Here is a 6179-nt window from a genome sequence, read left to right as displayed (position 1 = left end):
TCCAAATAGGAAAAGGAGCACATCAAGGCTATATATGTCACCCTGTTTATTTAATTTATATGCAGAGTACATCATGAGAAATGCTGGGCTGGAAGAAGCACAAGCTGGAATCAAGATTGCCAGGAGAAAGATCAATAACCTCAGATATGCAGATGACACCACCCTTATGGCAGAAAGTGAAGAGGAACTAAAAAGCCTCTTGATGAAGGTTAAAGAGGAGAGTGAAAAAGTTGGCTTAAAGCTAGACATTCAGAAAACTAAGATCATGGCATCCGGTCCCATCACTTCACGGCAAATAGATGGGGAAACAGTGGAAACAGTGTCAGACTTTATATTTGGGGGCTCCAAAATCACTGCAGATGGTGATTTCAGCCATGAAATTAAAAGATGCTTACTCCTTGGAAGGAAAGTTATGACCAACCTAGATAGCATATTAAAAAACAGAAATATTACTTTGCCAACAAAGGTCCGTCTAGTCAAGGCTATGGTTTTTTTCAGTGATCATGTATGGATGTGAGAATTGGACTGTGAAGAAGGCTGAGCACCAAAGAATTGATGCTTTTAAACTGTGGTGTTGGAGAAGACTCTTGAGAGTCCCTTGGACTGCAAGGAGATCCAACCAGTCCATTCTAAAGGAGACCAGTCCTGGGTGTTCATTGGAAGGACTGATGCTGAGGCTGAAACTCCAATACTTTGGCCACCTCATGCAAAGAGTTGACTCATTGGAAAGGACCCTGATGCTGGGAGGGATTGGGGGCAGGAGGCGAAAGGAACGACAGAGGATGAGATGGCTGGATGGCATCACCGACTTGATGCACATGAGTTTGAGTGAACTCTGGGAGTTGGTGATGGACAGGGAGGCCTGGTGTGCTGCAATTCATGGGGTCGCAGAGTCGGACATGACTTAGTGACTGAACTGAACTCACCCTAATTTGGGAAAGTATTCATACACTCCTCACTTTCTACATTCCAGGCATACAGACATTACTGAAACAGAGCAGGACCCCATGATCCTTGCCCCCACACCTTGTCCTCTTCCTGCCTTTTGTCTATGGAAAAATTTTGTCAAAAAGAAAGTTTGATAAGAAAAATGAGAAATGTGGGGGAAAAAAGAAAAACAGTCAAAGGAGACTAAATAATAATAGTGTAGCCATTAAACACTTTCAAGGTAATTCAGTGCTAAAGAATCCACCTGCTAATGCAGAAGACATGGGAAAGGTATGTTCTATTCCTGGGTCAGAAAGATCCCCTGGAGGAGGACATGGCAACTCTCTCCAGTGTTCTTGCCCGGGAAACCCCATGGACAGAAGAGGCTAGAGGGCTATAGTCCATAGTGTTGCACAGAGTTGGAGACAACTGAAGCAACTTAGCACAGTATTAAACATAGTCAAGGACTGTTAGTTCTTTCTTAAGAGATATAGACAATATTTTGGGCCATATCGTGTGAGCTGTCTTATAGATACTAAAGCAACAGGTGGAGAACTACGTGATGACCAGACTGTACCCAGGACATAAGCTGCCACAGTGCTGAGAATTGGCCCTCAGATAGATGGGAGCAAATGGACCTTGGAACTGAAGATAAACTGTACCTAAAATAATCATGATGACGCTGGGCAGATCACCAATGATCAATTTAAAAATGAACATTAGAGTTGACTGTATTTCTACATGTAGCCTCCCCACTTCTGTCTAGAAAAGCTCTCACCCTCTGCTTGCTGGGGAGAGTTGGAATTCTGATAGATGTCCACCACCTCCCTCCCACTTACCAGCATCTTAAATAAAGTAAACTTTGCTTTCATCAACCCGGCCTGTTTATTGACTTTACAGCAGTAAGCAACTGGAACACACCCCACACCGTTTTTGGTAACAGATTTTGGCGCCCAATGAGGGGCTGTCTCCTGTGCTTTCCTAGCACCTGGCTGTCCTGCAGTTTTCAAGGGGGAGCTGTGGTTGTGACAGTATATTAACCTGCTGCTCGTGGCTAGCTAGCCCTAAGTAGGGGATTTGGGAGATGTTCCTGCTGCTAAGGCACTTCAGTCGTGTCCGACTTTGTGCGACCCCATAGACGGCAGCCCACCAGGCTCCCCTGTCCCTGGGATTCTCCAGGCAAGAACACTGGAGTGGGTTGCCATTTCCTTCTCCAGTGCATGGAAGTGAAAAGTGAAAGTGAAGTCGCTCAGTCATGTCTGACTCTTAGCGACCCCATGGACTGCAGCCTACCAGGCTCCTCCATCCATGGGATATTCCAGGCAAGAGTACTGGAGTGGGGTGCCACTGCCTTGTCCAGGTAGATGTTCCTAGCAGCTGCCAAAACCATTTGTTTTGAGGGTCTTCCCTATTTCTCCCCTGCTTGGCACTTGCTGGCAACTTAAGCTTTTTCTGGGTGTAGTGGAAACATATTTTCCACAAGCTGATGAACTCCAATACTGGATAAGTCCACCGATGTGCACATTGGCGACCTTCCTATTTGTGAGTGCCAGTGGGCATTCTTGCTAATTGGTTCTGATGTGCATCTGATATTGAGGACCGTTTATGAGCACTGATTGCTATTTGGGCATTCTTGCCAGTGCCAGTTTGCAATTGACAGTGTCTGCTGGATATTAAATATTAATATTCAATAAGAATTTTAAAATTTATTTTACTTTCACAACATTGTCCTTTATGTCAGTATGTATGAGCTTGGTGACAAAAAAAGTAACAATAATAACAATACATGGTTCTAGAAAATATAAAATAAAAATCCTGGTAGCTAGTCAAGGACTTGCTGTGCATTTTTTTGGTTTTTCTCTGACATGTTTTGACACAGTGGATAATATGGCTGGGAAGGCTCTTACTATTTCATCTGCTGAAAAGACTGACCTTTGCAAAAGCTGCGTGGTTGAGAATAAATCTTTTTATATTAAGTGACTCACATATAGTAAGAATCTGGTAAACATTAATGGACTGAATACAAATTGATGGCATTTCCAGAAACTTCCCCAGGAAGATCATATTATCTCCTCTAGAAATCCTCTACTAGCATAGATATATTTCATATGTGATTATATTACAGAGCACAAAGAGCCTGAAACGCGTAGGATGAATTGCAAAACAAGACAATTTAATAGGGCAGGTGGAGGATTGAAAAGCAAGTCAATGTCTCGCTCAGCCTTTACATATTGATTTAAAAAGTGTTAATTACATATTTCATAGCAATACCCTGAAACATTTCTCATTTTGATAGTTTTTAATACATAAGAGAAAAACAAAAAATAATTTGGAAACTTGGAGTAAAGAGCCTGCGTTTTAGTACCAGCCTATAAACTATTTCTTGTGGAAGGGAAGCTGTGGGTAACTGGGAAGAAACAAATTAGGGCAACTGGAAACCTGAGGCACAGTATAATAGAAATGTGAAAATAGAGGCTATAAGGTATGAGAAATATTAGGTAGTGGAGCAAACATTAGCTATTTTGAGAAGTTAGTATATAGGAAAAGGAATCAGATCATGGATTTAATTTATTACATATTAAAAAAAATATTTTTTCTATCTGACTATTCCTCCCATCCCAAGATCTTATTTTGAGCAGGAGGAAAGGATGAGGGATTTGGGGAAAATAGAAGTGTCTGAGCACTGCCACACAAATGTGTCAGTTTCCTGTGTGTTCTGAGGCTAAGTTACTTAAGATAAAATGGCATCTCTTTATGAAATTCTTGTGCTGTAAAATAAATTGGATTTTAACTAGAAAATATTTGTTAAATAGTTTGAACCACAATCTTTCACAAATCAAAGTAAATTTGTTTAATTTGAGGAATTAGATGATACTGTTTTCTTTTTTATTGAGATATAATTGACATATAACATTATAGTAGTTTCAGGTATGCATGCATGCCTGCTAAGTTGCTTCAAGAGTGTCTAACTCTTTGCAACCCTGTGGATTGTATCCCACTGGATTCCTCTCCTGTGGATTGTATCCCACTGGGTTCCTCTGTCCATGGGATTCTCCAGGCAAGAATACTAGAGTTGGTTGCCATGACCTCCTCTAGGGGATCTTTCCGACCCAGGGATCGAACCTGCATCTCTTATATCTCCTGCATTGGCAAGTGGATTCTTTACCACTAGTGCCACCTGGGAGGCCCCAGTTTCAGGTATACAACATAATGATTCAATATTTGCATGTATTGAAAAATAATCTACACAATAAATCCAGTTAACATCCATCACCATGTATAGTTACCAAATATTTTTTCTTGTGATGAGAACTTTTAGGATCTACTCTCTTAACAACTTTCAAGTATGCAATGTAGTATTATTAACTACAGTTTGTGCATGTGTGCTCAGGCATGTCCAACTCTTTGTGATCCCCATGGACCGTAGCCCAACAGGATCTTCTGTCCATGGGATTTCCAGGCAAGAATACTGGGGTGGGTTGCCATTTCCTCCTCCAGGTGGATCTTCCAGATCCAGGGATTGAACCAGTGTCTCCTGCATTTCCTTGTACTGGCAGGCAGATTCTTTACCACTGAGCCACATGGCAAGCCCCTTCAACTATAGTTTCTAGGTTGTAAATTATATCTCCCTAACTTATTCATGTTACAACTAGAAATCTGTACCATTTGACCCTCACTCACTCGTTTTGTTTTCAGAGGGACAGTAGTCTTGAAGCAGGATCTTATTTCCCTGTCCAGGGATTGAATCTAGCTGGCAGCGCACCAGGAGTTAGAGGCTAGAGGCAAAGTTCCCTGATACTTACCCCATTTGAAAGCAAAAAACGTTTCAAGGAGGCAAAAACTGCAAAACAGGTACAAAGTTTACTATTAGAGACACAGTATAATGTATGGAAGAGCACACAGAGAAAGTTTATTTCTCTCAGAAGCAGGATACACACCCCTTAGAGGAGTGCAGGCATCCTGAATGAGGAGCACAGTAAAAATGGTGATTTAAATTGTTGATATAGGACAGAACTTCTAGTCTTTGTTTTCATTTGGCCAATAGTTTTGTTACTTTTTTCACACCTGACTGGTCCTTAGACCCTCCCAAAGATGTGTGTGCCTTTTTGCTAAGATGGATCCCACCACAGAGGCCGATGGGTGCATGTCCACACTTATTATGGGATGGAATCTCCTCCCTTTTTGATGTCCAAGAAGCCTTCCTTCCTATGCATGTGCAGACCGGGAAGTCTTCCTTGACCTCAGGAATGGACACCTTGTCCCTTAGTGTCTGGGTGAAAACAAAGCTTCAATTTTACTTCACTTGATAAACACCAGCTGTCCAGCCTAGGGGCCCATCTATCTCTTAACTCAATTTTGCCCAATCCCTTCCACCTTTGACAATGACCAATCTGTTCTATCTATGAGCTCATTAAAAAAAAAAATACTATCATTTTTGGATTACACATGTAAGATCATATGGTACTTGTCTTTGTCTAACTTGTTTCACTTAGCATAATGCCCTCAAGGCCCATTCATGTTATTGCTGAAGAAAAGATTTCAACCTTTTTAATAGTTAAATAATATTCCATTAGATAAACAGATATACATACAAATATCATGGTTTTTTTTTTCGTTTATCCCTTGATGGACACTTAGGTTATTTCCATGTCTTGGCTGTTGTAAATAATTCTGCAGTGAACATGGGGCTGTATATATCTTTTTAAACTACTGTTTTCATTTTCTTTGATTAGAATACTCAGAATTGGAGTCATATGGTAGTTCAATTTTTTTTTTTTTTTGATGACTCTCCATACTGCTTGCCATATTATTGCACCAATTTACATTTCCACTAAGGTGTGCAAGTGTTGCTTTTTCTCCGCATTTTCCCCAACACTCTGTTGTTTCTTTGATCACAATCATCCTGACAAGTATGAGGTTATATCTCATTGTGGTTTTGATTTGCATTTCCTTGAGAGTGATTTTGAGCATCTTTTCATGTAACTGTTGGTATGTATGTAATATCTTTAGAAAAATATTTCTTTAGATACCCTGCTCACTTTTAAATCATATTGTCTTTTTTTGCTATTGAGTTGTATGAGTTCTATGTATTTTGGATATTAGCCACTTATTAGATAAATAATTTGAAATTATTTTCCAGGTTGCATATTAATTTTGTTACTGGCTTCCTTTGCTGTGCAGAAGCTTTTCAGTTTCAGATGGAGTCCCACTTTTTTTTTTTTTTTTTTTTTTTTTTTTTTTTTCCTTTTTTT

Source organism: Bison bison, unplaced genomic scaffold (assembly GCF_000754665.1).
Source record: "Bison bison bison isolate TAMUID 2011002044 unplaced genomic scaffold, Bison_UMD1.0 scf7180017864308, whole genome shotgun sequence".
NCBI lineage: Eukaryota > Metazoa > Chordata > Mammalia > Artiodactyla > Bovidae > Bison > Bison bison.
Note: the sequence above shows the minus strand (reverse complement) of the source record.